This window comes from Procambarus clarkii, chromosome 43 (assembly GCF_040958095.1).
Source record: "Procambarus clarkii isolate CNS0578487 chromosome 43, FALCON_Pclarkii_2.0, whole genome shotgun sequence".
In the NCBI taxonomy this organism is placed as follows: Eukaryota; Metazoa; Arthropoda; class Malacostraca; order Decapoda; family Cambaridae; genus Procambarus; species Procambarus clarkii.
In genome coordinates, this window is record NC_091192.1 from 25480554 (window position 1) to 25507175 (window position 26622).

At 46.1% G+C, this 26622-nt stretch overlaps 1 protein-coding gene across 5 annotated transcripts in view; it reads left to right on the forward strand.

Annotated features, from left to right (window-relative positions):
- larp (La related protein) overlaps window positions 1-26622 on the forward strand; it is a 118687-nt gene that overhangs the window by 44098 nt on the left and 47967 nt on the right. The window contains exon 1 of one of the 5 annotated variants that reach the window (XM_045738776.2): window positions 3636-3982. The exons of the other annotated variants lie outside the window; for them this stretch is intronic. The gene's annotated coding sequence lies outside the window, so the exon portion shown is untranslated. Of the gene's footprint in view, window positions 1-3635; window positions 3983-26622 lie in introns of those variants that run through there. 5 annotated transcript variants of the gene reach the window in all.

A 26622-nucleotide genomic window follows, 5' to 3' on the forward strand; every position in this document is an offset into this window, starting at 1 on the left:
GACGATTACACGGGAATAAGGAGCCGTCCATGTGGAGTACTAGTCCGTCACCTCACCGCCCCCCCTCCCCTCTGGTCAGTAAGGAGCTCATGTGGACAATAATGACAATATTGAGCAGTGTGAGTGTGTATTAACCACCAACACGTGACACCAGCGGTGCCAACGTGCTGCGTCACAGTACAGTGTGTATTAACCACCAACACGTGACACCAGCGGTGCCAACGTGCTGCGTCACAGTACAGTGTGTATTAACCACCAACACGTGACACCAGCGGTGCCAACGTGCTGCGTCACAGTACAGTGTGTATTAACCACCAACACGTGACACCAGCGGTGCCAACGTGCTGCGTCACAGTACAGTGTGTATTAACCACCAACACGTGACACCAGCGGTGCCAACGTGCTGCGTCACAGTACAGTGTGTATTAACCACCAACACGTGACACCAGCGGTGCCAACGTGCTGCGTCACAGTACAGTGTGTATTAACCACCAACACGTGACACCAGCGGTGCCAACGTGCTGCGTCACAGTACAGTGTGTATTAACCACCAACACGTGACACCAGCGGTGCCAACGTGCTGCGTCACAGTACAGTGTGTATTAACCACCAACACGTGACACCAGCGGTGCCAACGTGCTGCGTCACAGTACAGTGTGTATTAACCACCAACACGTGACACCAGCGGTGCCAACGTGCTGCGTCACAGTACACCCACATGTGAAACTGGCACCAACGCCCGGAAATGATATCTATAAGAAAACCTCGTGTCATTGCTGCGGGGAAAAGTTATACTGAGAGTTATGTGAATGTGTATTGCTGGACCGGACCACCAACCGGGAGGCCTGGTGGGAGACCGGGTCGCCGGGCCGTTGATCCCCGGAAGGTACGCAAGGTAGCCACAAGGTGGGTTCCTTACTGCGTGTAGGTTAGGTGGCCATCAGAGGGAGGCTGGGGAGGGCAGGCACCGCGCGCGGGGCTCCCATCACCAGGGGTCACATTTCCACCCACCTTACTGTAGTAATCACTTGAACCACACACACACTCACCTCTCTGGCAGTACGGACTTGAAGAAGCACACAGCTCAACCTTTTATTGTTTGTTTAGGTGGAGATATTGATAGAGAGTTGGACGTTATTGAAGATGTGGTTGACATGTGCTCGTTGAGAGAGCGGGCAACCACAACCCACATCCAGTGAGGAGACAACCAAGTGCCTGCATGGTAGGAATATCTCGTGTAAATAACATATGTAAACCTATACAGTATTCCGTAGAGCGTAGGCGAGATTCATAATAATTTACACGTTCAAAATATTTGAGGGATTGGTTGGGAATGTTTGGAGGGAAATACCTGGACATAGGACCAGGAGACACGCCAGGATGTGTAGAGTGACCTCGTTAACAAGGTGAGGTGTAATAAGTGCGCTCGCAGACAACTACCCCCAACGGGCTCACCATAGCCCGTGCTACTTGGAACTTGTTCCGTGTAGCTGAATCTATAACAACAACAACGACAACTACCCCCAACTTGAAGGGCTCCATCATTGTCAACATTCTCCCTCAGCACACAGGCCGGTTATCACCCCGCCGCCCCTCCCCCTCTCTCTCTCTCTCTCTTACCTGGATCTTACCTGGAGAGGCTCTTGAGAGTTACTCTACTCCCAGAGCCCGGCCTGAGGCCAGGTTCGACTTGTGATATAACTTGGTCCAACAGGGCAGCTGCCCGTAGCTACAAGCACGTATCCACTACAGCCTGGTTGGTCCGGTACTTCTTGCAAGAATTTATTTAATTGGTTCTTGAAGAAGGCCACTGGCAGTATCTGTAATGATTGCTGATAACAAGGGAGAGCACAGGGAGCAAGCAAGAGTATTTTCATGCACATTTTCATTTCGCGACAGACTAAGAGTGGCAGCGGTGGTGATGGTAATGCTTTCCTAACAGTGACAATGGCTGCCTCTGTGTGTTTTCCTAACAGTGACAACGGCTGCCTCTGTGTGTTTCCCTCACACTCGCTACAGCTGCCTCTGTATGCCCAGCCGCATTCTGCCTCTTACCTTATAACTGACTTACGCCAAACGGCTGCACCCGCGGGACGTGTCCACCCACAGGACCTAGTGGAGGTAGCACCAATAGACAATGGTAACAACCTAACACAAGGGGCAGACCCCCAACCAGACAGCAAACAAAAACAAAAGAAAAGTAGAGGGGCTGGTCCCAAACCTGCACACAGAAATAACACCACGTGAGACCAGGAGGCATGGCAGGAGGTGCAACAGGTACTCTGAGAGAGAACTATCAACATCAGAGGCCCGCGACAAGGGAGAGCTTGCCAACAAAATTTCGAATGCTCTAATGGTGTTCAAAAGAGAACTTGATAAACATCTCCAAGTTATACCTGATCAACCAGGCTGTGATTCCAACCTGTCCTACGAAGAAGGTCGCTTTTCGCTCGTATGCGTTACCTAAGGCCTAAAGTTGTACTAGAAAATGGAAGAGGCTGGCGAAAGTGACGTACTGGCCCGTTTTCTGTTTTGGGTCCTCTGGAAGGTTAGGAGAGGACACTTCACGTTGACCGTGTTTTTGACGTTGGGAAACCTTAGGAGGCCGGGCTGGAGGTTCATACGCCAGGCTGCAAGTATCAAGAGTCCTGCAGCTTGGTTGATTACTCCACCAACCAGGTAAGGGAATAGGTGAAGGAGAGAAGAGCAGGTGAGAGGCGAGGTCTCCAGCTGGAGAAATGTAACAAGTGGGGTTCCCTAAGGGTCGGTCCTGGCACTAACACTGTTGATGATCTACCCGAGGGAGTCAGCTCTTACATCTTAATGTTTACGGACGATGCTAAAATAATGAGCAATGTAAACACAGGAGGACTGCAGTGTGTTACAGAATGACCTTAACAAACTCCAGCAGTGGACGAACAGATGGTTGCAGGAGTTCAGTCCTAATAAGTGTAAGGTGATGAAGATGGGGAAGGCAGAAAGAAGATCCGCGGGTGTCTACACTATTAATGGAAGGCAACTGAAGGAGTCTGAGACACACATTTGGGAGTGGATATAATTCCATCACTAACACCCGAGGCGCACACATAGACAGGTTAACATCGACAGCATATGGGACGCTGGCAAACATTAGGTCATTTAGAAACCTAAATCATGACACATTCCAAATAATCTACACAGCTTTTGTTAGACCCGTACTGGAATATGCAGCACCTGCTTGGAATGCATATCTTTAAAATTGAAAATGTGCAAAGGTTTGCAACAAGATTAGTGCTGATGTCACACCTTGTCTTGGATCATGTGATTTTTTTTTGTTTGGGAGGAGGGGGGGGGGTAAAGAGCATAGAGAGGCGTAGGTGAAGGGAAGTTTAGAAATGAGAAATATAGTGAGAGTTCTGAAAGCAGGCGGACTGTCCGCCTTGCTGACACGATGTGTGGGTGTTGGCAGCAAAGGTAAGCTTGCTCTCCCTTGTCAGGGAGCCGTGAGTGTGTGAGAGGTTAGTGAATAAGGAAAGTGGGGGGAGGGGAGCAGGAAAGAGGCGGAGATGGGCGGAGGTGGAGAGGTTAGTGATGAGTGTGTAGGGGGGGGGGCGGGGGCACCAGTGTTGGTGGCGGCCACATCTGGGCTTCAGTAGAGCCTTAGACAGTGTAGTAAGTGGCTGGCTGCCACTCTCCTCTCTCTCTCTCTCTCTCTCTCTCCGTGCTCCCACAGCCACACTTAGCCACACCACCTCCCCCTCTACCCACTCTTCCCCCTCCCTACCTACCCACCTAATGCTTACATTTCCACTTACGGCCTTACACTCTACATACTTTCCTGTGTAACTACCTAATTTGCTGTACGTAGTTGGGTTGAAGGGTAGTGAGGAGGAGAGTGTGGTGTACACCAGGCCCCGAGCTGCCTGGCACCCCAGCTGCTGGCCTGGCATACTGTCTTCACGCCGAGGCCCTGGCACTCTTGGTGGGGCTCTAATACTCGCAGGTGGGTCATAGTGTCTGACAGTGTTGTCACAGGTGGGTCATAGTGTCTGACAGTGTTGTCACAGGTGGTCATAGTGTCTGACAATGTTGTCACAGGTGGGTCATAGTGTCTGACAGTGTTGTCACAGGTGGTCATAGTGTCTGACAGTGTTGTCACAGGTGGGTCATAGTGTCTGGCACTGTTGTCACAGGTGGTCGTAGTGTCTGACAGTGTTTTCACAGGTGGTCGTAGTGTCTGACAGTGTTGTCACAGGTGGTCGTAGTGTCTGACAGTGTTGTCACAGGTGGTCATAGTGTCTGACAGTGTTGTCACAGGTGGTCATAGTGTCTGACAGTGTTGTCACAGGTGGTCATAGTGTCTGACAGTGTTGTCACAGGTGGTCATAGTGTCTGACAGTGTTGTCACAGGTGGGTCATAGTGTCTGGCACTGTTGTCACAGGTGGGTCATAGTGTCTGGCACTGTTGTCACAGGTGGGTCATAGTGTCTGGCAGTGTTGTCACAGGTGGTCATAGTGTCTGGCAGTGTTGTCACAGGTGGGTCATAGTGTCTGACAGTGTTGTCACAGGTGGTCATAGTGTCTGGCAGTGTTGTCACAGGTGGGTCATAGTGTCTGACAGTGTTGTCACAGGTGGTCGTAGTGTCTGACAGTGTTGTCACAGGTGGTCATAGTGTCTGGCAATGTTGTCACAGGTGGTCATAGTGTCTGACAGTGTTGTCACAGGTGGTCATAGTGTCTGACAGTGTTGTCACAGGTGGGTCATAGTGTTTGTGGCACTGTTGTCACAGGTGGTCGTAGTGTCTGACAGTGTTTTCACAGGTGGTCGTAGTGTCTGACAGTGTTGTCACAGGTGGTCGTAGTGTCTGACAGTGTTGTCACAGGTGGTCATAGTGTCTGACAGTGTTGTCACAGGTGGTCGTAGTGTCTGGCAGTGTTGTCACAGGTGGTCGTAGTGTCTGACAGTGTTGTCACAGGTGGTCGTAGATTCTGTGACAAATTCTCGCTCAATCAACAGATTACAGAACCAACTAGGAACGAAAACACACTAGACTTGTTATTCACAAACAATGATGAACTAATCAGGGATATCACAATCTCAGATACTTCATACTCAGACCATAAGCTCATTGAAGTGCGAACTAGCATAAATAACGGTAGTAGGTCTAAGAGACCTAACAAGCGAGAAGGAATATTCAATCAATTCAATTTCAACAATAAGAGGATTGACTGGGAAAAAATAAATGTAGACCTTGCAACCATTCAATGGGAGACGGTCTTAAGCGACAAAACTCCCACACAGGGAATAGCTCAACTGACAGCTGAAGCTTACAAGGTCTGCTTGAAGCACGTACCTGTGAGGAGGGGCAGAAAGAGGACCACTCTAGAAAGAGAACGGAGACGACTGTACAGGAGAAGGAAAAAAATAACGGAAATGCTTCGGCAGACACAACTATCACAAGCAAGGAAAACAAGCCTAAGCAGGGAGATTGAGGAAATAGAACAAACGTTGAAGCGATCATATGAGTCTGAGGAAATGGAATTGGAACAGAAAGCTATACAAGAGATAAGGAAAAATCCGAAATATTTTTTCACATACGCAAAATCAAAATCCAAAACCTCGACCAGTATTGGACCGTTAATTACAAATGAAGGTACGTACACAGAGGACACCAAAGAGATTAGTGAAATTCTAAGAAGCCAGTATGAGGCTATGTTTAGCACACCAATAAACAACATGAAAGTTGATGACCCAGACAGCTTCTTTATGAATGACATTCAAGCTGCAGATAATATAACGGATATTACCACAAACTCGGAAGACTTTGAAAGAGAAATTGATAATATGCCTATGCACTCAGCTCCTGGGCCTGACTCATGGAATTCAATATTCATAAAGAAATGTAAAGTACCAGTAGCGAGAGCACTCAGCGTAATATGGAGAAAGAGCCTGGATACCGGGGAGATACCAGCAGCACTTAAATCTGCAGATATAGCTCCGTTGCACAAGGGGGGGAGTAAAGCCTTGGCAAAAAATTATAGGCCAGTTGCACTAACATCACACATAATAAAAGTGTTTGAAAGAGTGATTAGGAATCAAATTTCTAGTTTTATGGAAAACAATGAATTGCACAATCCAGGACAACATGGATTTAGAGCGGGAAGATCCTGTCTGTCACAGTTACTCAACCACTATGACAAAATCACAGAAGCCCTAGAAGAAAAGCAAAATGCAGATGTTGTATACACAGACTTTGCAAAGGCGTTCGACAAATGTGACCATGGGGTGATAGCTCACAAAATGAGGTCAATGGGAATAACTGGAAAAGTAGGACGCTGGATACTCAATTTCCTGTCGAACAGAACACAAAGAGTAACAGTCAATCAGATAAAATCGAGTCCAAGCGATGTTAAAAGCTCTGTACCTCAAGGTACAGTCCTTGCACCGCTACTGTTCCTTATTCTCATATCTGATATAGACAAAAATACACGCCACAGCTTCGTGTCGTCCTTTGCAGATGACACAAAAATCAGCATGAAAATTACCTCTGCTGAAGACATTGAAAAACTACAAGCAGATGTCAACAAAGTTTTTGATTGGGCAGCAGAAAATAACATGATGTTTAACAGTGATAAATTTCAGGTACTCAGGTACGGCAAAAATGAGGATCTGAAACATAATACAGGGTACAAAACACAATCGAATCTTCCCATAGTAGGAAAACAGCATGTCAAGGATTTGGGAATAATGATGTCCGACGATCTAACGTTTAGGGAGCATAACCAAGCAAATATCGCGTCAGCCAGAAAAATGATCGGATGGATTACGAGAACTTTCAAATCCAGGGATCCCATCACAATGGTTGTACTCTTCAAGTCACTTGTGCTGTCCCGTCTCGAGTACTGCTCAGTACTCACTTCCCCCTTCAGAGCAGGAGAGATTGCTGAAATAGAGGGAATACAGAGAACATATACGGCACGCATAGACGAGATAAAACACCTAAATTATTGGGATCGTCTCAAAGCTCTCCAAATGTACTCTCTAGAAAGGAGACGAGAGAGATACCAAATAATATACACCTGGAAAATACTGGAGGGTCAGGTCCCAAATCTACACAGTAAAATAACAACGTACTGGAGTGAACGATATGGAAGAAAATGCAAGATTGAACCTGTGAAGAGCAGAGGTGTCATAGGCACAATCAGAGAGCACTGTATAAACATCAGGGGTCCGCGGTTGTTCAACGTCCTCCCAGCGAGCATAAGAAATATTGCCGGAACAACCGTGGACATCTTCAAGAGAAAACTGGACGGTTTTCTAAGAGAAGTTCCGGATCAGCCGGGCTGTGGTGGGTACGTGGCCCTGCGGGCCGCTCCAAGCAACAGCCTGGTGGACCAAACTCTCACAAGTCGAGCCTGGCCTCGGGCCGGGCTTGGGGAGTAGAAGAACTCCCAGAACCCCATCAACCAGGTATCAACCAGGTAGTGTCTGGCACTGTTGTCACAGGTGGTCATAGTGTCTGACAGTGTTGTCACAGGTGGTCGTAGTGTCTGACAGTGTTGTCACAGGTGGTCATAGTGTCTGACAGTGTTGTCACAGGTGGTCGTAGTGTCTGGCAGTGTTGTCACAGGTGGTCGTAGTGTCTGGCACTGTTGTCACAGGTGGGTCACTGTCTGGCAATGTTGTCACAGGTGGTCGTAGTGTCTGACAATGTTGTCACAGGTGGTCGTAGTGTCTGGCACTGTTGTCACAGGTGGGTCACTGTCTGGCAATGTTGTCACAGGTGGGTCACTGTCTGGCAATGTTGTCACAGGTGGGTCACTGTCTGGCAATGTTGTCACAGGTGGGTCATAGTGTCTGGCACTGTTGTCACAGGTGGGTCACTGTCTGGCAATGTTGTCACGGGTGGTCATAGTGTCTGGCACTGTTGTCACAGGTGGGTCACTGTCTGGCACTGTTGTCACAGGTGGTCGTAGTGTCTGGCAGTGTTGTCACAGGTGGTCATAGTGTCTGGCACTGTTGTCACAGGTGGGTCACTGTCTGGCAATGTTGTCACAGGTGGGTCACTGTCTGACAGTGTTGTCACAGGTGGTCGTAGTGTCTGGCAGTGTTGTCACAGGTGGTCATAGTGTCTGGCACTGTTGTCACAGGTGGGTCACTGTCTGGCAATGTTGTCACAGGTGGGTCATAGTGTCTGGCAGTGTTGTCACAGGTGGGTCACTGTCTGGCAATGTTGTCACAGGTGGGTCACTGTCTGGCAATGTTGTCACAGGTGGGTCACTGTCTGGCACTGTTGTCACAGGTGGGTCACTGTCCGGCAATGTTGTCACAGGTGGTCATAGTGTCTGGCACTGTTGTCACAGGTGGTCGTAGTGTCTGACACTGTTGTCACAGGTGGTCGTAGTGTCTGACAATGTTGTCACAGGTGGTCATAGTGTCTGGCACTGTTGTCACAGGTGGTCGTAGTGTCTGACACTGTTGTCACAGGTGGTCGTAGTGTCTGACAATGTTGTCACAGGTGGTCATAGTGTCTGGCAGTGTTGTCACAGGTGGTCGTAGTGTCTGACACTGTTGTCACAGGTGGTCGTAGTGTCTGACAATGTTGTCACAGGTGGTCATAGTGTCTGGCAATGTTGTCACAGGTGGGTCACTGTCTGGCAATGTTGTCACAGGTGGGTCATAGTGTCTGGCACTGTTGTCACAGGTGGTCGTAGTGTCTGGCACTGTTGTCACAGGTGGTCGTAGTGTCTGGCACTGTTGTCACAGGTGGTCATAGTGTCTGGCACTGTTGTCACAGGTGGTCGTAGTGTCTGACACTGTTGTCACAGGTGGTCATACTGTCTGGCAGTGTTGTCACAGGTGGTCGTAGTGTCTGACACTGTTGTCACAGGTGGTCATAGTGTCTGACAGTGTTGTCACAGGTGGTCATAGTGTCTGACAGTGTTGTCACAGGTGGTCATAGTGTCTGACAATGTTGTCACAGGTGGTCATAGTGTCTGACAGTGTTGTCACAGGTGGTCATAGTGTCTGACAGTGTTGTCTGCTTGTCGTGATGTATTTATTAGAGTTGATTAATGTCTTGCTTACTAGTCCTTTAGGACCCTCAAGTTATAGCCCCGCTCCTGTGCCAGGTAAGTCCGCTACGGGCTCACCATAGCCCGTGCTACTTGGAATGTTTTGTTCCCAGTAGGTGAATCTTAACAACAACAACAAATAGTCCTTATAGTTTTCTTGTGAGAAATTGGACCAGGAAGAGGTAAGCAGGTTTGAGCTGTGCTTTGTATACATGTTGTATCTCATAATAATGGAGTGATAGCCTATAAACTGAGATCCACAGGAATAACGGCTAAAGTGGAGCGTTGGATTTTCAACTTTCAAACAGAATGCGAAGAGTAACAGACAATTAAATAAGATCAAAACCAAGTGCATTGAAAAGCTGCATGCCCCAGGGCCCAGTCCTTGCACCACAGCTCTCTCATTCTAATCTCGGGTATAGAGAAACATACAAGTGACGGCTTCTTGTCAGCCCTTGTAGATGATGCAAAAATCAGCATGAAAATGACTTGTGTAGATTAGAGTCAGTGAAGAGTAGAGGTATCAGAGGCACGATCAGAGAACACTGAACATCAGAGGTCCACGGCTGTTCAATACTCTCCCAGCAAGTATAAGATATATTGCCGGAACAAAATTGAAAGCCTTCAAGAAAAAGCTGGATACTTTTATGCAAATAAATTTATTGATGTTGGTCCGGCAAGAAGTGCCGGGCTGTGGTGGACGTGTGGGCCTGTGGGCCGCTCCAAGCAATAGTGTGTTGGACCAAGTTGTGTAAGTCGAGCCTGGCCTCGCCCGGGCTTGCGGAGTAGAAAAACAGAACCTGATAGAACCCCAACCGAGGTACATTAGTAAACTACAAGCTGATTATTAACTAAAACCGTTTTTCGATTGGGCAGTAGAAAATAACAGTTTTAACAGCAATGGCCTGAACATGGGTGTGGTAAAAATGAAGAACTTCAGCGAAATACATGGTACAAAACAATCAGGTCTGCTTATAGTGGGAACCTACGTATAAAGGATCCCAGGATCTCCTTTATTTCTTATGACCATCTTCACTTTAGAAAAATTAACTCTCCAAAGTTTATTTTGTAGGGCTTGGCGCTTAGAGGAGTTCGTTGACCCTATCGACATTTTCCAAGGCAGAATATGCGTAACACAATACAATATATGTGTTGCTTATGATTTGTGTGTTTTGAAGGGAAACCAGAGTTACGCAATATAGATTGATTGATTGATTGATTGATGAAGATTAAGCCACTCAAAAGGTGGCACAGGGCATGAATAGCCCGTAAGTGGTGGCCCTTCTGAGCCATTACCAGTATCAAGAGCTGATACTGGAGATCTGTGGAGGTGGAACTGCACCCTGCGTGACGGGAGATGTCTTCCCGTGATGGTGCAAACAATATAGCTGAAGCATGGGACTATATAACTGAGAGTGAGGTGAAGAGCGGCATGGACCAGTAGGCCAGAGCTAAACCAAGCAAATATTGCACCAGCAACAAAAATGATAAGATGAATTACGAGAACTTTCAAATCCAGAGATCCCATCACAATGGTTGTACTATTCAAATCACTTGTGTTATCCCGTCTTGAGTACTGCTCAGTACTCACTTCCCGCTTCAGAGCAGGAGAGATTGCTAAAATAGAGGGAGTACAGAAAACATATACGGTAAATCACTTAAATTATTGGGATCGTCTCAAAGCTCTCTAAATGTACTCACTAGAAAGACGAAATAGATACCAAATAATATACACGTGGAACATACTGGAGGGCCAGGTCCCAAATCTACACAGTAAAATAACAACATACTGGAGTGAACGATATGGAAAAAAGGCATAATAGAACCAGTGAAGAGCAGAGGTGCCATAGGCACAATCAGAGAACACTGTATAAACATCAGAGGTCCACGGTTGTTCAACGTCCTCCCAGCGAGCATCAGAAATATTGCCGGAACAACCGTGGACATCTTCAAGAGGAAACTAGATTGTTTTCTTCAAGGAGTGCCGGACCAACCTGGCTGTGGTGGATATGTGGGCCTGCGGGCCGCTCACAATGCCACAATAGTTCTTGTGGATGGCATCTTTAGTGAGTTATCGTCCTCATTTTGTATAATTTATAGTACTACGGTTGCAAGCTTCCACGTTTGTGGAATAGTTCTCGAATCTTGTGATTCAAGAGCTTTGATAGACTTGCTCCAATAGACTGGACCAAAATTGGTCTGTTTATAACAATAACAACCTTAGTTTTGTGAAGTTTCTAAGCTCGTAAACTGTTTAATAAATATAAACAAAGCCGCCAGGATTAAGGATAGATGTACAGATTTCGTAATTGGTTGCATATATGCTTGACGAATCTTGGCCCGCTTAAGGTGCTTACCTGAGAGTAACTACCGGGGAGTACAATTGATCTCTTTATGCCCCGCCTTCTAGCCGTCCGGCGCAGTAAGTACCTCTCTCACATTAAGGTTTTCATCATATTTTTTTTAAAGTTGTGGATGGAACAGGACGTCAACTGCCTCTTCCTTGAGTGCATTACACTTGTCGACTACACTTGGTGGAGTGACTGGTGATGCTTGTGGTGGGTTAGTTGGCAAGGTCTTGTGTTTGTTATACTTCACCCTCATCCATCCCTTCTTATCTAACACATTCCCTCTCCCCCTCTATCCCCATTCCATCTCCTTTCTCCTACCTCTTCCTCCCAAACCTCTTCCTTGCTCTCTGGTATATACTATTGTCTTTGAGTGTTGCCAGAGCGTCTTGGGTGTTAGGTTAGAGTGCCGTGTGTAGCAGTCAATACCGGTAGTGGTTAAAGGCGCCGGCTGGCTCATGACCTTATCCCGCATAGCTTCACCTAGTTGTGCTTGCGGGCGTTGATCTTCGGCTCTTTGGTCCCGCCTCTTAGCCGTCAATCAACTGGTGTACAGATTCCTGAGCTTATTGGACTCTGTCATATCTACATTTGGAAACTGTGTATGGAGTCAGTCTCCACCACATCAATGACTAATGCATTCCATCTCTACCTACCTTGTACCTACCTTGTGAAGCTTCCGGGGATGAATGTTAAGAAATCTTAACGAGCAAGGGAGCCGGTCGGCCGAGCGGACAGCACGCTGGGACTTGTGGATCCTGGGTTCGCATCCCATGGCGCCGGCGAGAAACAATGGGCAGAGTTTCTTTCACCCTATGCCCCTGTTACCTAGCAGTAAAATAGGTACCTGGGTGTTAGTCAGCTGTCACGGGCTACTTCCTGGGGGTGGAGGCCTGGTCGAGGACCGGGCCGCGGGGACACTAAAGCCCCGAAATCATCTCATGATAACCTCAAGATAACCTGCCCACCTCAAGATCTCATACCAACGCAGAGACAGTAGAAGCAAGAACACAAGGTTTATTGTTTTTAGATTTAGCTACTGGGAACGAAATGTTCATATAGCACAGGCTATAGTGAGTCCGTGATTGAGTTCGGTTATTCGCAATAACCTTGTTACTGTAATATTTGGGCCAAAGGTTTAAATGGAGGTGGGGTTTCCTCCTTTTCCCCGTTTCTTTTTTGCTTCTGTTTTTAGCGCACTGGTTTTAGTCTTGTTTTAATAACATTATGGTGTAAATTGGATAAGTTTAGATTTAGGAAAGACTTGGGTAAATACTGGTTCAGTAACAGGGTTGTTGATTTGTGGAACCAATTGCCGCGTAACGTGGTGGAGGTGGGGTCCCTCTATTGTTTCAAGGGTGGGTTGGACATGCATATGAGTGGGATTGGGTGGTTTTAAATAGGAGCTGCCTCGTATGGGCCAATAGGCCTTCTGCAGTTACATTTGTTCTTATTATCTTGGCGAATATTCTCTAGTGTGTCCCATTCTTCAACTGCTTTTCTAATCATTGTAGTCGCTGTGAAATTTGCATCTAATGCCGCTGCTGTCGTTGGATTAATGTTGAGTATGATGTACAGTCGCTTCACATTTGAAAGGAAGCAAAGCACAGGAACGTAGTACAAATTGAATAGATCGAATACTAATGACCCAAAGTGGATAACAAAGGATCTGAAGAACCTTGTAGGAAAAAAAGAGAGCGTGGTAGAAAAGGATTAAGAATGGGGAAGTCAGTTTAGAACAGGAATTTGTACAACTGGTTAGAAATGTTAAAAAAAAGAGATAAGGAAGAAACTATGAAGTTCTCATAGTAGGGCAATTGATTTGATTGTTGCCGCCAAAGGCGGCTAGTTTATTGTGCACCCCATACTCATCCTGTGAGCGGTAGCGCAAAAGTATAAATTGGATAAATTTAGATTTAGGAAAGACTTGGGTAAATAATGGTTCGGTAACAGGGTGGTTGATTTGTGGAACCAATTTCCGCGTAACGTGGTGGAGGTGGAGTCCCTCGATTGTTTCAAGCGCGGGTTGGGCATGTATATGAGTGGGATTGGGTGGTTATAGATAGGAGCTGCCTCGTATGGGCCAATAGGCCTTCTGCAGTTGCCCTTGTTCTTATGTTCTTAAAGCATTACAGAGGGCACAAAAGGCAAGCAAAGACAAATCTTAAAGTTTTTTTTTAGTTATATCGAACAAAGATTAGGGAAAGGATAGGTCCATTAAAAACTGAGACAGGTCAAATAACGGATAATGACGAAGAGAGGAGTAGTATTTTTGATAAATATTTTATATCTGTATTTACTAAAGAGGAACTTAACAACATGCCTTCAGCTGAACAAGTCTATATGGGTGGGGACGAGGACAGGTTGACTAGTCCTTCTAGTCCTAGATTTGTGGAACCAATTACCGCGTACCGTGGTGGAGGTGGGGTCCCTCGATTGTTTCAAGCACGGGTTGAACCATGTATGTGAGTGGGATTGGGTGGTTATAAATAGGAACTGCCTCGTATGGGCCAATAGGCCTTCTGCAGTTACATTTGTTCTTATGTTCTTCTTAGGTAGTTTATCAGTTACCAGGGAGGATGTAATTAAACAAATAGTAAAACTCACACCAAACAAATCCCCAGGGCCGGATGAAGTGTTTGCCAGGGTGCTTAAAGAATGCAAAGAGGAGCTTTGTGACCCACTGTCTTCCATATTTAATAAATCAATAGAGTCGGACAGTGCCAGAGTCGTGGAAGGTTGCTAATGTGGTACCAATTTTTAAGAAAGAAGAGATAGATCACTTGCGTCAAACTATCGGCCAATTAGCCTAACGTCTATTGTGGGAAAGTTACTTGAATCGATAATTGCAAATACAATTCGCCTTCATCGTGAAAAACATAAATTAATAAATTAAATATATTTAAAAACGTAAATAGTCGCAACATGGTTTTACAAATGGTCGTTCATGTTTAACAAATTTGCTATCTTTTTATTCCAGCATAGTTGAGGCAGTTGATAGTGGTAAGGCGTGTGATGTTGTGTACCTTGACTTTAACAAGGGGAGACATACCTGGGTCTCCTGGACGCAGGTTCGAATCCTCGTCACGGCCCTTGTGGATTTGTTCATGGTAGACATAAATAAGGCGGTAGATGAGTAGATGATGAAGCTGATATACTGGATACTTGGATGGTATGATACTTACACTTACAAGGCGGTAGACGAGATGGTTTAATTATATGTATACAGAGGTGTGATAATAGCAAGTTCAATGGGGAAATTAAATTGTTGTTTGTAAGGCATTCCGCCCGAGGGTGGGGGGGGGGGGGGGGTCGGGGGAGGCGCTCCAAGACATTGTTGTCAGTTGCGCATTAAGACAATGGTACAGTCAGCTGGAGTTTTGCTTCTCTGTTCTTTGTCTTGGCGTGTCTGTATTGTCTGTCGTCACGGCGGCGGTCTGGGAAGGCCTTATTGTTTGACACCTGCTAATAGGTTTCAATAGGAAATTGTTTTAATAGGGTGCAATAGGGAGCTAGTTGAATAACATGTAATAAGGAACTGTGGTAATAAGGTGAAATAGGACGCTAGCTTAATAGGATGTCTTAGGAAACTGGTTTAATAAAGTGAAATAGGGAGCTGGTTTAATTAAGGTTCCCCTCCTTTTTTCCTTTGCTCCTGCTTCCCCTTCCTTTGGCTCTCATTCCGTTTCTTCCCTTCCCCTTGTTCTTTCTTCCCTTCCCTTTGTGCTTTCTTCCCTTCCCTTTGTGCTTTCTTCCCTTCCCTTTGTGCTTTCTTCCCTTTTGGGACGTTTCATCGTCCTTGTGCAAGGGCCCGATGCTGGATGACAGTTTTTGTTGTTGTTTTTGCATACGAGAAAAAGTATTTCGGGTTCCTCTCTCTCTCTCTCTCTCTCTCTTTTATGGCCTTCTGCTCTCTTTGCTTCTCTTGGATTTGATGTCTCTTGTTTTGTGTTAGTGGTGTGTGCCGTCTCCATGTTTCTAGTGGTACAGTGACTGTTTTCTCGTAGCACTGGTCTGAGTCTGCATTATGTAGTTGTTCTTCCCAGCATAGTTCAGCGAAGTCTTGCTTTATTCCTTCCCAGTTAATCAGTTCGATATTAAAATTGAATTTGGTGAATTCTCCTCCTCTGGGATTTGAGACTGGTTGTGCACAGGTCTATTGCCCATGAGTGTCTGAACTTTGATCAGGTTGTGATCTACGTAACAAATAGTTGTAATCATTGTCTCTTAATCAGCTCATCGTTGTTCGTAAAAATAAGGTCTAGGATGTTTGCTTTCGTAGTTGGCTCTACTATTTGCTGGTTTAAAGCAAATGTGTCACACGTCTGCAAGAGGTCATTTGTGTGTGACTTCATTCAGACTGCTTCCTGGGAGTATCTCTGCTATATTAGTATGGTCACATTGTCCTATTTTATATGTCACGAGTTGAAATCACCAAGCAACTCCAGGTACGAATGTGCATACATTAGTGCATACATCCCTCCCTCTCCCTCCCTCCTTCCCTCTCCCTCCCTCCCTCTCTCCCTCTCCCCCTCTCCCCCTCTCCCCCTCTCCCTCCCTCCCTCTCTCCCTCCGTCCCTCCCTCCCTCTCCCTCTCCCTCCCTCCCTCCCTCTCCCTCTCCCTCTCTCCTCCCCCCCTCCCTCTCTCCCCCCCTCCCTCTCTCCCCCCTCCCTCTCTCCCCCCTCCCTCTCTCCCCCCCTCCCTCTCTCCCCCCCTCTCTCTCTCCCCCCCTCTCTCTCTCCCCCCTCTCTCTCTCCCCCCTCTCTCCCCCCTCTCTCCCCCCCTCTCTCCCCCCCTCTCTCCCCCCCTCTCTCTCCCCCCTCTCTCTCCCCCCTCTCTCTCCCCCCTCTCTCTCCCCCCTCTCTCCCCCCCCACTCTCCCCCCCCCACTCTCCCCCCCCACTCTCCCCCCCCACTCTCCCCCCCCACTCTCTCCCCCCTCTCTCCCCCCCTCTCTCCCCCCCCCCTCTCTCCCCCCCTCTCTCCCCCCCTCTCTCCCCCCCCTCTCTCCCCCCCTCTCTCCCCCCCTCTCTCCCCCCCTCTCTCCCCCCCCTCTCTCCCCCCCTCCCCCCCCTCTCCCCCCCTCTCCCCCCCCTCTCCCCCCCCTCTCTCTCTCTCTCTCTCTCTCTCTCTCTCTCTCTCTCTCTCTCTCTCTCTCTCTCTCTCTCTCTCTCTCTCTCCCCCTCTCTCCCTCCCCTCTCTCCTTCCCCTCTCTCCCCCCTCTCTCCCCCCCTCTCTCCCCCCTCTCTCCCCCCTCCCCCCCTCTCTCCCCCCTCCCCCCCTCTCTCCCCCCTCTCTCCCCCCCTCTCTCCCCCCTCTCTCCCCCCTCTCTCCCCCCTCTCTCCCCCCTCTCTCCCCCCTCTCCCCCCCTCTCCCCCCCTCTCCCCCCTCCCTCCCCTCTCCCCCCCTCCCTCCCCTCTCCCCCCACTCTCCCCCCCCTCTCTCTCTCCCTCTCTCTTCCTCTCTCTCCCTCTTCCTCTCTCTCTCGCCCTCTTCCTCTCTCTCTCCCCCCCCCCCATCCGCACCCCCTTCTTTAGAGTTGACTCAGAGAACCGGCGAGAAAGAACATGGATTCGTTGCGTCACCTTGCGGAGGGTGTGACATGACTGGCGGTGGTGAGGCTGGCTGTGTGCTGGTCTCTACTCGCCTAGTTGTGCTTGCGGGGGCTCTGGCTCTTTGGGCCCGCCTCTCAACTGTCAGTCAACTGATTTTTTTTCCACACACAAACACACTGCATATTTGTGTATTGCCAGAAAGCTTTTGACACAGTACCACACCAGAGACTAGTACGAAAGCTGGAGATGCAGGCAGGAGTGAACGGGAAGGTACTCCATTGGATAAGGGAGTACCTAAGTAACAGAAGGTAGCGAGTCATTGTGAGGGGTGAGGTCTCAGATTGGCGAGACGTCACAAGTGGAGTCTCTCGGGGTTCAGTCCTTGGACCCATACTGTTTCTTATACTGTATATGTAAATGATCTTCCAGATGATATAGAATCATTCCTCTCATTATTTGCTGATGCAAAAATAAGGTGTGTGTGTGCAAGCCAAAAAAATACACAATACATACAAATAAATATAAAATACACACAAAAATAAAGGTGTGTGTGTGGGACGGGGGTGAGGCAGGCTGTATGGGGAACCCGTCCTCCTAATAGCACGTTGCATTTTGACGTAAACTTATATAAGGCCAAAACTGTCGTACTAGACAGTGGTAGTGGGGCTAGCAACATTTATACAGTGCCCTGTTTTCTATTAGGGGGTCTTCTGGTAGGTTAGGATAAGACACTCTAGTATAACAGTTTTTTGAGGTTGGGAATGGTCACGAGAGTGGGCTGGTGTACTCGCCTAGTTGTGCTTGCCGAGGTTGAGCTCTGGCTCTTTGGTCCCGCCTCTCAACTGTCAATCAACTGGTGTACAGGTTCCTGAGCCTACTGGGCTCTATCATATCTACATTTGAAACTGTGTATGGAGTCAGCCTCCACCACATCACTGCCTAATGCATTCCATCCGTTAACTACTCTGACACTGAAAATATCATTTCTACATTTGAAACTGTGTGTGGAGTCTGCCTCCACCAATAGGTGATGTGGTGGATAGTGGCTGGGTTAAGGCTACCCTCACCTTGAAATTACCTTGAGTCTGCTCCTAGGATCAATGTATCCGCAGCCCGGTCTCAGATGGTCATGGATGGTGGTCTGGTCAACCAGGCTGTTTTGACACCGCTGCACGGAGTCTGATGTGAGAGTCACAACCCAGTTAATCAAATATCATTTAGGTATTTATCAAGTTCACTTTTTAACACAGGAGACAAGAAAGATGTAATCACATAAATAATAGGGGCGAATGTTGTGATGGGAACAAGGGTGGTAAGCGATTACTGCCCCAGATACAACCCAGCTGACAGCCATCTCACGGAGGCACCAACACACATCCTCCTGTCCTAAGACTCCATACGAAAACACTGGTTTACTACCCATCAGTTACAATAATGGCAGAGGAAATTGATGAAAGTCCTTTACAAAACGAAAGTAAACTTGTAGGCAAATGCACAAAAAACTTTACATCAAACCAAGTGGTGGCGCTTTACCTAGATGCTCTGGCATCCCACCAAATGTTCAGTCTTGAGTTTTGCCTATCAACTTGAGGTAAGAATATGGACAGGAAACCCAGATTAGTGGTGGTAACTGTCTATAGTCTTAAGTTGCTAGACAAAAATGAAGATAGGGTTAAACATCTACTGAAAGGCAAACATAACGAACTTAAACATCCAGCTGAGACATGTGAGAATAAAGGATGTGACAATGTTTGGGTCCGTGGTGAACCCTTATCACGTCCTATGATGGACTACGATGGACCCACATGTCGTCGCTTCCTTACTTTCAGATATGTGAGTTGGGCGTCCTAATTTTCAGCCACTTTATTGTGACTAAATGTATTCGACCCACTGCTGTACATCCACACGTAGCCGACCTACCACAGTACATCCTCATGTACCCAACCCACCGCCGTACATCCATACGTAACCGACCCACCGCTGTACATCGAGATGTACCCGACCCACCGTTGGATATCCACACGTACCCGACCCACTGCTGGACATCCACTCGTACCCGTCACACTGCTGGACTTCCACACGTAACCGACCCACCGCTGGACATCCATTCGTACCCCTCACACCCTTGGACATCCACACGTACCCGACCCACCACTGGACATCCACTTGTACCCGTCACACTGCTGGACATCCACACGTACCCGACCCACCGCTGGACATCCACTCGTACCCGTCACACTGCTGGACATCCACACATACCTGACCCACTGCTGGACATCCACTCCTACCCGTCACACCGCTGGACATCCACACGTACCCGAGACACCGCTGGACATCCACACGTACCCGAGACACCGCTGGACATCCACACGTACCCGAGACACCGCTGGACATCCACACGTACCCGAGACACCGCTGGACATCCACACGTACCCGAGACACCGCTGGACATCCACACGTACCCGAGACACTGCTGGACATCCACACGTACCCGAGACACCGCTGGACATCCACACGTACCCGAGACACTGCTGGACATCCACACGTACCCGAGACACCGCTGGACATCCACACGTACCCGAGACACTGCTGGACATCCACACGTACCCGAGACACTGCTGGACATCCACACGTACCCGAGACACCGCGGGACATCCACACGTACCCGTCACACCGCTGAACATCCACACGTACCCGTCACACCGCTGGACATCCACACATACCTGATCCACTGCTGTACATTCAGACATTCTTGACCATTGTTGTACATCCAGACATAATTGATCCACTGCTGTACATCCAAACATACCTAACCCTAACGCTTGTGTACATCCAGACATACTTGTCTCAGTACTGAACATCCAGACGTGCCTGACCCAATTGTGTACATCTAGACATACTTTACCCACTGCTGTTCATCCTGATATTATTGACCCACTGGCATTCAACCAGGCATTCTTGACTCACATTTGTACATATTTGACCCACTGATGTACAACCGAATGTTCTTTACACACCTTTCCTTTAAAGAACATACAGTAATAAAATAGCCGTCTCAACTGCAAGAAAAATGACAGCTTAGAAAACAAAAACCTTTTAAACAAGAGATGCCATACCGATGATGATATTTTTCAAGACAGTTGGTTGAGCCTGGCCCCAGGCTGGGCTTGGGGAGTAAAAGAACTCCTGAAACCCTCTCTCCAGGTATGCTAGTACTCTCTAAAGTGGAATACTGTTGCATAATAACAGCCCCCCTTTCAAAGCTGGAGAAATTACTGACTTTTGAGCTTTTGGTCAACGAAAATTCCAAACCTTTCGACCAGCTAGTGGATCATTACCAGCGGTCACCTATTTATACAAGCCAAAAAGGAGAGAAGTTTTTCCTAATCTGGCCGTTGCCTAAACCATAAGCTCTTATTAATACGTATCTTTAACTAATAGATTATTATACTTTTCAAAAATTTTGCCGATATTGGAATGATAACTTCTTAACCTTGGCCGTTTGTGGGATAAGCATGTGGGTACCGGGTCTGTCAAGAAGTTTAAGGCAAGGGAAACTGTCCACTTGGCATTTAAGTTGTTGCTGTTGCCATAGTAGTTCTTCCGCAGTCAGATTAAAATTTTATGAATCCATGTTATGTTAACCTGTCAAGGCCTTGATGTTTAAGATAGTGCATTTAATTTACAAGTCTTATGAATTAATTTTTTTTATAGTTCTTTGTTTATTAATAGATATTAAATAAGCAGCTATTCTGTAGCTATTATTTATTAATACAGTAGCTAAGAATTAAGAGAAGCAGTTATTATGCAGCAATTATTGGATATAGATCAATATTTTGCAACTCCTTAGACATCAGTGATAAAATTTTATCACTGATCAATGATCAGTGATAAGAGCTTTTGCTGCTAGAATCCACTCAATAAAACATCTAAATTATTGGATTTAATGCTTAATTCTTTATTCTTTAGTGAGCAGGCTGGAGAGATACATAATTTACACACATGGGAAAATATTAGAGGGGCTGGTCTTGATTCTGCACACAGAAATAACACCACATTAGACCAGAAGGCATGGCAGGATGTGTAGCATACCCTCAATGGAAAACAGAGGTGCAATAGATACTCCGAGAGAGAACTCTATGAACATCAGAGGCCCGAGACTGTTCAACATGCTTCCACTACAAATAAGGGGCATAACTGGCTGTCCCCTCGCAGTGTTCAAGAGAGAACTTGATAAACACCTCCAAAGGATACCTGATCAACCAGGCTGTGAGTCATACATCAGGTTGCAAGCATCTGTGTCCAACAGCCTAGTTGACCAGTCCAGTAACAAGGCCTGGTCGAGAACTGTGCCGCGGGGATGTTGAGCCCCGAAATCATCCCACGGTAACCACAAGGTTATCATTAAATACACAATAGCGTGATATATCAAATGAACAAATCCACAAGGGCCGTGATGAGGGTTCGAACCTATGCACGGGATGTTCCCAGAAGCGCCTTAGTCAACTGTACCACGACATGGTTAAAAGAATTGCAACCTGGATTGCCATTGCCCTCACTAGGATCCCAAAGCTTCTCCGAAGTCCAATCGGGGTTTTACACATCACACACACATCGAACCGATATGGACTCATCACGACCCTTGTGGATTTGTTCATTTGATATATCATGCTGTTGTGATTTCTGTGTAATTACCTAAGTGTAATTACCTAAGTGTAGTTACAGGATGAGAGCTACGCTCGTGGTGTCCCGTCTTCCCAGCACTCTTTGTCATATAACGCTTTGAAACTACTGACGGTCTTGGCCTCCACCACCTTCTCACTTAACTTGTTCCAACCGTCTACCACTCTATTTGCGAAGGTGAATTTTCTTATATTTTTTCGGCATCTGTGTTTAGCTAGTTTAAATCTATGACCTCTTGTTCTTGAAGTTCCAGGTCTCAGGAAGTCTTCCCTGTCGATTTTATCAATTCCTGTTACTATTTTGTACGTAGTGATCATATCACCTCTTTTTCTTCTGTCTTCTAGTTTTGGCATATTTAATGCTTCTAACCTCTCCTAGTAGCTCTTGCCCTTCAGTTCTGGGAGCCACTTAGTAGCATGTCTTTGCACCTTTTCCAGTTTGTTGATGTGCTTCTTAAGATATGGGCACCACACAACAGCTGCATATTCTAGCTTTGGCCTAACAAAAGTCATGAACAATTTCTTTAGTATATCGCCATCCATGTATTTAAATGCAATTCTGAAGTTAGAAAGCATTGCATAGGCTCCTTGCACAATATTCTTTATGTGGTCCTCAGGTGATAGTTTTCTATCTAGAACCACTCCTAGATCTCTTTCTTTATCAGAATTCTTTAAAGATTTCTCACATAATATATAGGTTGTGTGGGGTCTATGTTCTCCTATTCCACATTCCATAACATGACATTTATTAACATTAAATTCCATTTGCCAAGTGGTGCTCCATATACTTATTTTGTCCAGGTCTTCTTGAAGGGCATGACAATCATCTAAATTTCTTATCCTTCCTATTATCTTAGCATCATCAGCAAACATGTTCATATAATTCTGTATACCAACTGGTAGATCATTTATGTACACAATAAACATCACTGGTGCAAGAACTGAACCCTGTGGTACTCCACTTGTGACATTTCTCCATTCCGATACATTGCCTCTGATTACTGCCCTCATTTTTCTATCAGTCAGAAAATTTTTCATCCATGATAGAAGCTTACCTGTCACCCCTCCAATATTTTCCAGTTTCCAGAACAACCTCTTATGTGGAACTCTGTCGAAAGCCTTTTTTAGGTCCAGATAGATGCAGTCAACCCAACCATCTCTTTCCTGTAATATCTCTGTGGCTCGATCATAGAAACTGAGTAAATTCGATACACAGGATCTTCCAGATCGAAAACCATACTGTCTGTCTGATATTATATCATTTCTCTCCAGGTGTTCTACCCATTTAGTTTTGATTAGCTTTTCCAATACTTTCACTATTACACTTGTCAATGATACAGGTCTATAATTGAGGGGGTCTTCCCTGCTGCCACTTTTGTAGATTGGAACTATGTTAGCCTGTTTCCACACGTCTGCTACGATTCCTGTACACAGGGATGCCTGAAAGATCAGGTGAAGTGGAATGCTGAGTTCAGATGCACATTCTCTCAGAACCCATGGTGAAACTCCATCTGGGCCAGCTGCTTTGTTCTTCCCGAGCTCCTTTAGCATATTTTCCACTTCATCTCTAGACACCTCTATCCGCTCTATGTTGTTCTCTGGAATTCTTATTGTGTCTGGTTCTCTGAAGATTTCATTTTGTACAAACACACTTTGGAACTTTTCATTTAATGTTTCACACATTTCCTTTTCATTTTCCGTGAATCTGTTTCCCATTTTCAACCTCTGGATATTATCCTTTACCTGCAATTTGTTGTTTATGAATTTGTAGAATAGGCCCGGTTCTGTTTTACATTTGTCTGCAATCCCTTTTTCAAAATTTCTTTCTGCCTCTCTCCTTTTTGCTGTATAGTTGTTTCTCGCATCTTTGTATCGCTGGTATGTTTGGGGGTTGTGTGTATTGAAGTAAGGGCATAGAGATAGAACATTTGGTTGACAGAGCCCGGGTGCACGGGAAAATTGTGTGAAACCCCAATTGGGCTTCGGAGTAGCTTCAGGATCGTAGTGAAGGCAGTGGTACTCCAGGTTGCAATTCTTTTAACCATGTCGTGGTACAGTTGACTAAAGTGCTTCTGGCAATATCCCGTGCATAGGTTTGAACCCTCATCACGGCCTTGTGGATTTGTTCAATATCATTAAATAATTTGTAAGATTAAAATGATACAAAGAAACAAACCTGGAAGAGTGTTTAAGCCATTGATAGGTAGAAATGCATAATAAATAGTTAAAAATTCGTATGTTGGACTGCATGCAGCGGTGTCTGACAGCCTAATGGAGAACCAACCAAGAGACTGGGCTCTGGGGCCATTGATCTTCAGTTTCAGTGTAACCTCAGGTTAAAGCCCTAGAAGGAAGAAAATGACCACATATGTATATCTTTATTGTTTTGACATGTTAAAGCCTAGACGTGAAGGGTGGGGGTGTCTGTTCCATATAGGTCAGAATTTAGAGTACTTGGCAGAGGGGGTCAGGTGGTGGTGTAATTATAGTCAGCTGGTGTGGGTTCTCCCGTCTTACTCCCATGGCAGTGTTTACCTACGTGGTGGGTTGTGGTTGGTTGGTTATTATGTATTTGTTGATTGGTGGCTTTTGGTTGTTGGTTTGTGGTTGGTTATTTGTTGATTGGTGTAATCATGTACTTACCTAGTTGTGCTTGTGGGGGTTGAGCTCTGGCTCTTTGGTCCCACCTCTCAACTGTCTATCAACTAACGTACAGGTTCCTGAGCATACTGGGCTCTATCATATCTACACTTGAAGCTGTGTATGGAGTCAGCCTCCACCACATCACTTCCTAATGCATTCCATTTGTCTACAGTACTACTCTGACACTGAAAAAATTCTTTCTAACGTCTCTATGGTTCATTTGGGCACGTAATTTCCACCTGTCCCCCCCAACCCTAGTGCGTGTGCCCCTTGTGTTAAAAAGTCTGTCTTTATCTACCCTATCAATTCCTCTGAGAATCTTGTATGTGGTGATCATGTCCCCCCCCTAACTCTTCTGTCTCCCAGTGACGTGAGGTTTAATTCCCGTAGTCTCTCCTCGTAGCTCATACCCCTTAGTTCGGGTACTAGTCTGGTGGCAAACCATTGAACCTTTTCCAGTTTAGTCTTATGTTTGACTAAATATGGACTCCATGCTGGAGCCGCATACTCCAGGATTGGTCTGACATATGTGGTATATAATGTTCCGAAAGATGCCTTGCACAAGTTTCTAAAGGCCGTTCTTATGTTAGCCAACCTGGCATATGCCGCTGATGTTATCCTCGTGATATGAGCTTCAGGGGACAGGTCTGGCGTGATATCAACCCCCAGGTCTTTCTCTCTTTCTGACTCTTGAAGTATTTCATCTCCCAAATGATACCTTGTATCTGGTCTCCTGCTCCCTACACCTATCTTCATTACATTACATTTGCTTGGGTTAAACTCTAACAACCATTTGTTCGACCATTCCTGCAGCTTGTCCAGGTCTTCTTGAAGCCTCAAGCTGTCCTCCTCTGTCTTAATCCTTCTCAAAAATTTGGCGTTGTAAGCAAACATTGAGAGGAATGAGTCTATACCCTCTGGGAGATCATTTACGTATATCAGAAACAGGATAGGTCCGAGTACAGAGCCCTGTGGGACTTCACTGGTGACTTCACGCCAATCTGAGGTCTCACCCCCTCACTGTAACTCTCTGCTTCCTATTGCTTAGGTACTCCCTTATCCACTGGAGCGCCCTACCAGTTACTCCTGCCTGTTTCTCCAGCTTATGTATCAGCCTTTTATGGGGTACTGTGTCAAAGGCTTTCTGACAGTCCAAAAAAATGCAGTCCGCGCATCCTTCTCTTTCTTGCTTAATCTTTGTCACCTGATTGTAGAATTCTATTAAGCCTGTAAGGCAAGATTTACCCTCCCTGAACCCATGTTGATGGGTTGCCACGAAGTCCCTTCTCTCCAGATGTGTTACTAGGTTTTTCTCACGATCTTCTCCATCACCTTGCATGGTATACAAGTTAAGGACACTGGCCTCTTGTCTGTCGCCCTTTTTGTATATTGGGACTACATTAGCCGTCTTCCATATTTCTGGTAGGTCTACCGTTTCCAGTGACCTACTATACATTATGGAGAGTGGCAAACAAATGTGGTTGGCTAGTTGTTTTATTTGCTGATTGGTTGCTGACTTGTGATTGGGGACTTCAACCTATGAAACCTGAAATGGAAGTAGTACCTAGCTTATACAGTAATAGCTGAGAGAATACCAGGAAGTAGCCTAAACAAACAGTCACATGCAAATGACCTGATATGGATGTGCGACAGATTTGCCTTAACCAGCAAATAGTAGAACCAACTGGAAAAGAAAACACATTTGACTTCATTTTCACTAATAATGATGAATTGATCAGGAACATAATTATTACAAATTTGTGTTACTCAGATCACACACTATAGGCCGCAGATAGTGTGTATTAGACCTATGAAGGTTATTTTAGTTCAGTTTAATTTGTCATTGCAACATGAGTAGAAAATAGTTTTCCGGTTTGTTTAAATTCAATAGTACCGATTTCTGCTTTCTAATTGCGTTGTTCATCAGTGTATATACTATGATCCTCATCCTTCTTATAAGTACTATGAAAACAGGAGGATAGGCTGTTCTATTCTGCACTTCCTTCCATATCTTTTGCTCCAGTATGTTGTTCTACTGTGCAAATTTGGAACCTGGCCCTCCAGTATCTTCGATGTTTATAAGGGATCCCAAAGCAACGTAAATACTATTTAAATCACTGGTGCTGTCCCGTCTAGAGTATTGTTCAGTAATTACTTCCCTTTTCAGAGCAGGAGAGATTGCTGAAATAAGTGGTAATACAGAGAACATACACGGCACGCATAGACACAATAAACAATCAAACTACTGGGACCGTCTCAAAGCTTTTCAGATGTACTCTGGAAAGGATATGAGAGAGGTATCAAATAATACATACACGGAAGATACTGGAAGGTCAACTT